Raw genomic sequence first — 8,661 nt, 5'->3', positions numbered from 1 at the left:
AGACCGCCCCACTCGGGGTGGCGGTTTGGCAATATTTATTTCTGCTAAGATCGCTCATAGAGCTAAAGTTACATATCAGTCTATGACTTCAGAAAGTGAAATTTTAGCTTTAGACATAACTCTCCCGGGATACCTTCCATTTTCATTAATTAATGCATATTTTCCAGCGGGTGTACAGAATTCTGCCGTGCTAGATGCCGTAATTTCATATTGCCGAAAAGATATAGTATTAGTGGGGGATTTCAACTCTCATCATATTTCATGGGGTTTCAGAACTGACTTGAACGGGAAGCGTCTATGGGACTGGGCTGCTAAGAATAACTTTGCGTGTATTAACACCAAAACACCCACTTTTATGTGTAATCAGTCTTATTCTGCGATCGATCTGACTTTTTCTAGTTTTACTATGTCCATCTCAACGTGGTCTGCTATAAATTCAGGCACAAGTAGCGATCATATGCCTGTACTGTTTGAGGTTGTATGCCCGGTAACTTCTGTAACAAGGCCATCGGTTACGCATGTAAATTTCAGAACATTTGAAAAACTATTACGCGCGGCTTTGTCTAACCGAACAGATGATAGGGAACTCGATGCCATCAGATTAAGCGACATCTTAAAAGACTCGTTAAATCATTCTAAATTTACCATTCAGGTCACGAAAAGTGGATCCACTAACCCTTGGTGGAATGCGGAATGTTCGCGTGATTATAGGTTGAGAAAAGCTGCATGGAAAAAATTACTTTTCAACCAGTGCTCTCGTAACTGGAGTGATTATAAATATGCGGCCGCTGTTTTTAAGAGAACAGTAGCCAATGCGAAGGACAGATATGAGAGTGAACGGTTAGAGTTTCTTTCAAAAACTGCCAATAGAAAAACATTATTTCGCTTCCTAAGAACCAAGAAAGTTCTTCCTGAACTGAAAAACATGGAATCTGTTGTATCAACGCCAAGTGAACTGAAGAATTTTCTCGAAGATATAGCTAAGGGATTAGAAATTCGCTTTACGACTGTTTTATTATACCCCTCCCAGTCTCCTGATCGGGGAGAGGATTTTGAAGAGGTCACAGTTGCAGAACTAGCAAATGTAATAAGAACGCTGCCTAATTCCGCGCCAGGTCCAGATGGCATGACCACGTCGGTTATAAAAAAATTACATAAAATTCACCCCATTGGACTACTCGAAATTGTTAATTACTCAATCAGAAATTCATGGATTCCACCGGATTGGAGAGTTGCGAAAGTAATTCCATTACTGAAAAAGCAAGGCGCTGGATTTACCTTAGATAATATCAGGCCTATATCTCTCACATCGAATCTAGTAAAACTCATCGAAAGAATCTTACACATTCGGATAGACAATTGGTTGAATGACAACATGATATTGAGCCCATGCCAAATTGGATTCAGGCGTGGCTGCTCCATTTGGTGTGCGCACGTCGACCTAGAAAGTAGAATACAACTTGCTCGATATGAGAAACAATATTGCGCTTTAGTAACATTAGATATAACAAAAGCTTACGACAGTGTGGAGCATGTGAAACTTATACATTCACTCCAGAACTTAGGTCTGCCACATTACTTTGTAGCGTGGATCTATGCATTCTTAAGTGATAGAGAATTTTATTGCTCGCAATCCGGTGTGGCTTCTTCAAAATATAAACAAACGAGAGGTCTCCCACAAGGGTCTGTATTGTCACCGTTATTGTTTAATATTCTGCTATGTACCATTCCCATACAACAGGATGTACAGGTGTACGTGTATGCCGATGACATCGCATTTTTTGCTACATCAGCAGACATTCACACACTATACCAAATTCTGCAGACATATATGAACAGACTGGAAACATGGCTGGAGGCCATTAACTTATCACTCAATATCAATAAAAGTGCCATTGTAGTGTTCACACAAAGTGCTCCAGTGCAAATTTCTTTACTTTACCAACAAGACATCATACCTCAGGTAGAGGCAGTTAGGTATTTAGGGGTAACCTACACCGAAAAACTTAACTGGAGTCCCCATATAGAAAACATGGCTGTTAAGGGAGCACGCGCAGCAGGTATGCTACGCAGGCTCAGCAACAAGCGCGCAGGTTTACGCAGAGATGTGCTTCATATGATTTATTATATGTACATTCGACCGATATTAGAATTCGGCTGCGTTTTGTTTTCTGGTGCTCCAGCCTACAAAGTTCGACCACTGGTTCTTTTAGAACGTGAATCATTACGATTATGCCTTGGGCTTCCTAAATTTGTCGCAAACAATATTTTATACGAAGAATCACGACTGCCCTCTCTTATCAAAAGGTTTCATATTCTAACAGTACGAACATTCTTAAAAATTTATGCGTCTCCACAGAGGAGGTCACAGTATGTTTTCATTAATCAGCCGGCCTCATTCTTTAACCGCCAATGGTCTAGATTACGCTGCCCCCAAGTCATTTTTACACAAAGACTTTTGGACCCATTAAAAGTTCACTTCTATGAAGTACTTATACTCAGCACTGTAGAAATGATTAGGATTGAATTTGACGACATATATCCACAGAATGCTAAACAGTTACCATATCGATATCTAAACGGCATTTTGGAAGATCATTTGGCCAATCTGGAAACAAACATTGTGATAGCGACTGATGCTTCCGTTTGCGAAGAAAAGGCAGGGGTGGGAATCGCATCATTCTCTCTAGATTGGTCTTTCTCAATTCGGTTACCTGACTATACACCTATTTTCCAGGCTGAATTGCTGGCTATAGTCTTAGCATTGCGTAAATTGCCTCAGTGCCTGTCGGAAGCGGTTATTCTAACTGACTGCCTCTCTGTCTGTTCTTCCTTAAGAGCACCAAATTTGTCAAGTACCTTAGAGACATTCTATTCGCTAATTCCAAGACACTTACGGCTTATCCGATTAGTGTGGGTACCTGGCCACAAAGGTTTGATACTCAATGAATATGCGGATTCACTTGCAGTATCATCCCTCGATGGCCCTGTTATGTCTATTTTGCCGACGTCGGCATATGTCACTGCAGCGAGATTTGAAAAGCTTACAAGGTCCAATCACTTCGACAAATCTCCGTTGTTTTCATCAGACTTCCCGCAACTGAAGTTTCCTTGGAAGAGCAGATGGTGTTCCTCTAGAAAGGAAGAAATCTCAGTTACAAGGTTACGATGTCGAGTCCCCCCACTGAACTTTTACCTTCACAGGTCTGGTCTGGCTCAGTCACCGTTATGCCTTCACTGCATGGAGAGTGAATCTCTGGATCACTTCTTTTTGACGTGCCGCAGGTTTAAAATCCAAAGGAAAAGACTACTAGAAGATCCCCTTCGAAAGATGGGATTAAATTTGTCACTTCCGGTGGTTCTTTCATTTGGTGCTACCGTACTTGGTTTTAGCCACAGGAGTGTTTTCGACGCTGTATGCAATTTCCTACGAGAGACTAAAAGATTTGAATGTTAGGTGTAACATAGCTCAGTTTATTTTTAGAGCGTTTCTTTCTCTAATCACAGTTGTATATATAGGTATTTTTGGCCCTTTTTCTTTCGTTTCGTTTTTCCCCTTGAAGCTTTATGAAGTTGTACTGGTGGTGTGTAACGCATAAAATCTTAATTTTTAAAACCGTTTCTTTCAAGAAGCGAATCCAATCTTTGAGAAAGGCACCGTCCGATTCATGGCCTATCCCCCTAAGTGGGTTGCGCCAAGTGTCTGAGGAACAACAACAACAACAACCATGAACGGGCGTTGTCTCTTGTTTCTCTGTTTCTTCTTCACAATGGCGCAGTCTACGAACTATCAACCGTAAGTGCGCCCTGGCTCATCGGCGCTGCGGACCTTCCCTCCAAGGAACGATTATGCAGCCCGTCTTGCTACTTCTGCCGGAAGCACCTGTGCCACCATTCAAGGACGGCGTCCAGGCCTCCTCAGTGGCTCAAGGGCAGGCTTTCCCGGCGCCGCCACGACAGTACACGGCCTACCGTTGCCTGGGAATGCCACCCACGCTTCCCGCAGCGACAACGGCTTACTCGGTGCTCCATCGGCACCCGAGCCGCTTAGGGATGCTGTCCAAGCTCCCTCGGACAAGGGTCCCTCCTCTGTGAGTACACCGATTGTGTTCAACTCCTCGGACGTTACCACTGGCTCCACGCGCGGCTCACCCGAGAGCGCCGCCGAGCTTTCCGCCACCATCGCGCGACTCCGAGTCACGGTGAACGCCTTGGCAGCGTCAATCTCCGTGCTGTGTCCTGCCGCCTTGCCAGCACTGCATTCACTCAATGCCGCGTTGGCCGCCGCCGCCTCGCAAGACCATGGAGAGAGCTCACCCGAGAGCCGCCGAGAGCTCCTGAATGCCCTCACGGAGCTCTCATACCAACTAGGCTGCGTGGCGTCGTCATGCTCCGGAGTTTCGGCTGCCGTATCACCATCGCCGGCTGCCTGCGAACTACCGGAGTTCCGCGGCTTCCAGGACGACGCCGACCATTGGGTGGCCACCGTCAACGCTCTAGGAGCTCGTCAAGCGTGGACGGACCAACGGAAATGGTGCGTGGCCATTGACCGCCTTCGGCATGCTGCCGCGGCGTGGCATAGATTCGAAGGCGTGCGGCAGCAGTCCTGGGCGGAGTGGAGCTTCAAGCTCATTGCTACTTTTGGCCGGACACCCTCCAACTTCTATGCGACTACCGAGCCCAGTCTGACCGTTACCGAGGGTGGAGCTCAGGAGGGGTTCCACCTCGGGGCGGCAGCTCGGGCGTTCAACAACCTGCCCTCCAGCGGACATAGAGCTCGCGAGGCGCAGCGTCCCCCTGGTACAGCTGTACCCTGTAGCTGCTCCACGGACAGCTTTACGGAGTGCCCTGCGGCAGTCATCCACACTAGCCGCAAGATGTCCTCCTCCCTACAGGTGTCAGACTCCGCGTCGATACCTGCCCCACAACGACCCTTGACACAGACCAAGACCGTCTCCGAGCCACAGCAGCCGGTGAGCCGGCCTCCAAGTTGGCCAGTGCTAGAGTGCCTGGAGGCGTCGACCTACTGTGTGACGACTTCACCTCCCTCGCTACAAGCCGGAGACGAAGCACTAGCCACCACTTCCGGTTTGGCCAACAGACAGGAGTCACATAATCCCCGGACGTCGCCGCAGTCATTGGCCGAGTGGGATGACTCTCGCCAATTGCCAAGTGCCGTCTCCATAAAAGAACCTGCAATGCCTATGCCCATGCCGCCTGTAATCGAGAACCTACCGGTGCAACCCATGTTTGCACCTGATTACAATGGGTTTGACCAGGATGGCTTGACCGCACGTCGCACATTGTCAAGAACCACCAGCTCGTTCACCAGTACGACATCAGCGATACCGCAAGAGCACGACTTGCCTCACAAGCCAGTACGTGAACTCTGCTCTGCGATGCCACAGATGTCTAGTGGAACACCCCGTCGCCCCTTCACGCACAGCGAACGGCGCAGAAGTCCCCGCTCAGTGTGGACTGTCGTGGCATTGCAGCCCATATTCGCTGCCGTGTCTTCCCAACTGCGACGGGATAGTCATGATGATCTGCAACCGATGCGACAACTACGCATCAGCCAGTACCACCTACTAGCTCCATATTCTACAGGTGACCACATGCATTCACAGCGTGGAAGAGACCTGCAACGACCACCCCGGTACAGCCAGTGTCGTCCACCAGAATGTTTGGCAGCTCAGCAGGACAAGTCACGGCGTATACAACACCGACCACCGCGACACAGTCAATGCCGCCCGCCTGAACTACGTTTGGCACCTCATGAAACCAAGCCACCGCGTGGCCGAAATCGGCCACCTCGATGCAGCCAGTGCCGCCCACCAGAGACACTGTCGGCAGCTGCGGCCGCTCGCAGTCGTGGCCGAGTGTAATGGCGAAGAACGACAACGGGGCTCTGGCGCGAGAGCAGCATGCGCGAAGAAGAGAAGAACGAGGTTCGGAATAAGAACAGCCGGCCCATGAACGGGCGTTGTCTCTTGTTTCTCTGTTTCTTCTTCACAATATATATATATATATATATATTATATATATATATATATATATATATATATATATATATATATATATATATATATATATATATATATATATACATATATATATATATATATATATATATATATATATATATATATATATATATATTGGTTGAGCGAACGAACGTACGAAAACTTTCATTGCTCCAACGTACCGGCCGGGCTCCGGCCTTCGTCATGCCTTTCCTACGTTGAGGAAATACAGGAATCGAATTGAACTGCCCGGCCCTTCCCGGAGCGGGAATGGGCTTAGTTTTTTTCATTCCGAGGAATCGAAAGGAATGGAATTGCGGCAAGTTCAAATTCCCTGGAATGGAATCGGAATGGAGGCGCCCATTCCGCAACACTGCTTTGCAAGTTTTCGCCGCACAGGAGAATAAAATAGGATCAGCTGGGTGCGTGGCAGCACACAGCGGAGCACATATCAACCACCCCGCGAGCTTTGTCGCTGTTGCCAGGCGACGAACTATCGGACGCACTCGACGAAGATCAACCGGTAGAGTGCGCTGTGATTTCCAGCGACCTAGAGTCACTGGAAAATTTCAGAGTACCGCAAAGGTAGGCTGCACGCGGGCAACATTGGGCGGCGGCGGCCATATCCCTTCCGGACCGTCCGGCGCGTTGGTAGCGTGTGTTGAGAAGTGACCGATCTTTTCGCCTCGATGCCGTGTTACGCTCGGCGTAACTGCAATATGTGTGTGTGTGTTTCTTCAAAAGGATATCAGAAGTGATTTCGAGTCATCGACAGTCATGAATCGACTGCGCGGTAAGCGGTGTAGCTAATGAAATGTGCGGCGAATGTTGCCATGTGCTCGCGAACTCTCTTCGTGGCTTCATCGGTCTCTTTTTGTTTCACGGCCGAGTGTGTTCGCAAGATCCGGAGCTGTATAGTAGCATTAGTGTAATGACCGTACGAGATGCCCTTTACTTCGACACTTGGTGAATGTTGACTGTTTGCGCTAGCTTTGCAGTCGGTGTTCAGGTTCATTTCATAGCGCATTCGAGAACATTATCGAACATCGAGAACGTTCAGCAATGCGTCCTTCGACTGATCGCTGATGCATACCTTACTTGCGCACTATGCTTGCTGTTAAGCTGGGTGTTATCTGTAATAGAAGTGGTGTGTGTACGGTAAGTGGAAGTTGTGCGTGAAATATTTGTCTCGGTTCGGAACGCCAGCAGCCGAACGCACGGGCGAATCGGCGTGCGGTAGGTAAGGTGCATCTTATTTTGCGAAGACGTTGTCATTTCTTAACAGATACGTAGAAAATAGGCCATCAAAATGATTGACGTCACTACTCAGTTGTTTCATTTCCTATTTTTTGTCTCCTTAATATTCCCACGTTACAGTGCATTTGCAAATATTTTGCTGTGTTCCGACAAAGTTTTTTTTTGCGTTACCAGCGCGTAAACAGCTAGGGTTCGGTTTCTGCACTGCGTTTAATTTCAACTTTTTTTTTTTCGTAATGCACTCTTGTTAAAACTCCATTGGCGCAGTGCTTTATGTTATTTTGATCAGAAATAGCACATGCCGAAAATTTTCAACGCGCATGCTACTGCAACACAGTATGTATGTAGATCTAGGGCTCGCATGAAATCGATTCCCTCAATGCGTGGGAAGATGGGCCGATTTTTTTTTTTTTTTTTTTGCTGTGACAATTTCTCGCCCACTCAACAGTATTGTAAGGGTACGCTTGGCGCAATGCAGCATTAGCAACAATATTTTTTTGAAAAAAAAATAAAATACGCCTAATAACATTGCCTTATACCAAGTTTATCAACAGAGTTCCACGCTTCAGTTTTGCGCAGTGGCAAATTATCATGCGACAATTGCCTTCAAAGTATACAGTAAACAGTTATTATTTTAATAAGTCTTCGATTTCGCTCTCGTGCGTGACACGCTTAAAACTCGAAATGCATGCGCAATCTGTTAAACAGATCGAGATATAAACAGCCTGGCAAATAGAAAGGTATGTAGTATGTAGTTTCCAATATCGCTGAACATAGGGAACCGAAAAGGTGAAGTATCCTGTTGCATGAGAGCTTTCCCAGCAACGTTTATGTAGTTCACTGCAGAAAGGAGTGTTCATCGAGGGGGGCGAATTCATTTCGCGGCCGACTATGCAGCCACGTACAACGACGCTCTTTGACGTTAATGTTTCCCAGACGGAATGCAAAAATATACGAAATTCCCGGAGTAGCTCACCAGCAACGTTCGGTTACTGGTGAGCTACTCTCTGGCATCTGCATGACGCGCTTAAAAAAGCGACGAAATACTTCTAGAGACCGTGGTACTGCTAAATATCCGGCTGCGCTCTGCATTCAACGCGCCTGCACCCAAAGCGCTTGGAAGGGATATGGCGGCGAGAGGTCACGTGATGCGAGTAAGCCAATCGCGCCGGCGGCGGCGCGCGGAAAACAGATGCGATACTCTGAAATTTTTCTAGTGACTCTACAGCGACCCAAGGATCTTCGAAGAGTTGAGGAGGCACGGCTGTGGTGAGAAGAAGGGTGTAGATATAATTGCCCGTAGCTGCCTTTTACACGGTGCGTCACTTAATTTGAGGTGCGAATGACTTGTGATGATGTAGCCTGAACGCTGAGAAAACTT

Source organism: Rhipicephalus sanguineus, chromosome 11, assembly GCF_013339695.2.
Source record: "Rhipicephalus sanguineus isolate Rsan-2018 chromosome 11, BIME_Rsan_1.4, whole genome shotgun sequence".
NCBI lineage: Eukaryota > Metazoa > Arthropoda > Arachnida > Ixodida > Ixodidae > Rhipicephalus > Rhipicephalus sanguineus.
This window is presented reverse-complemented; position numbering follows the sequence as displayed.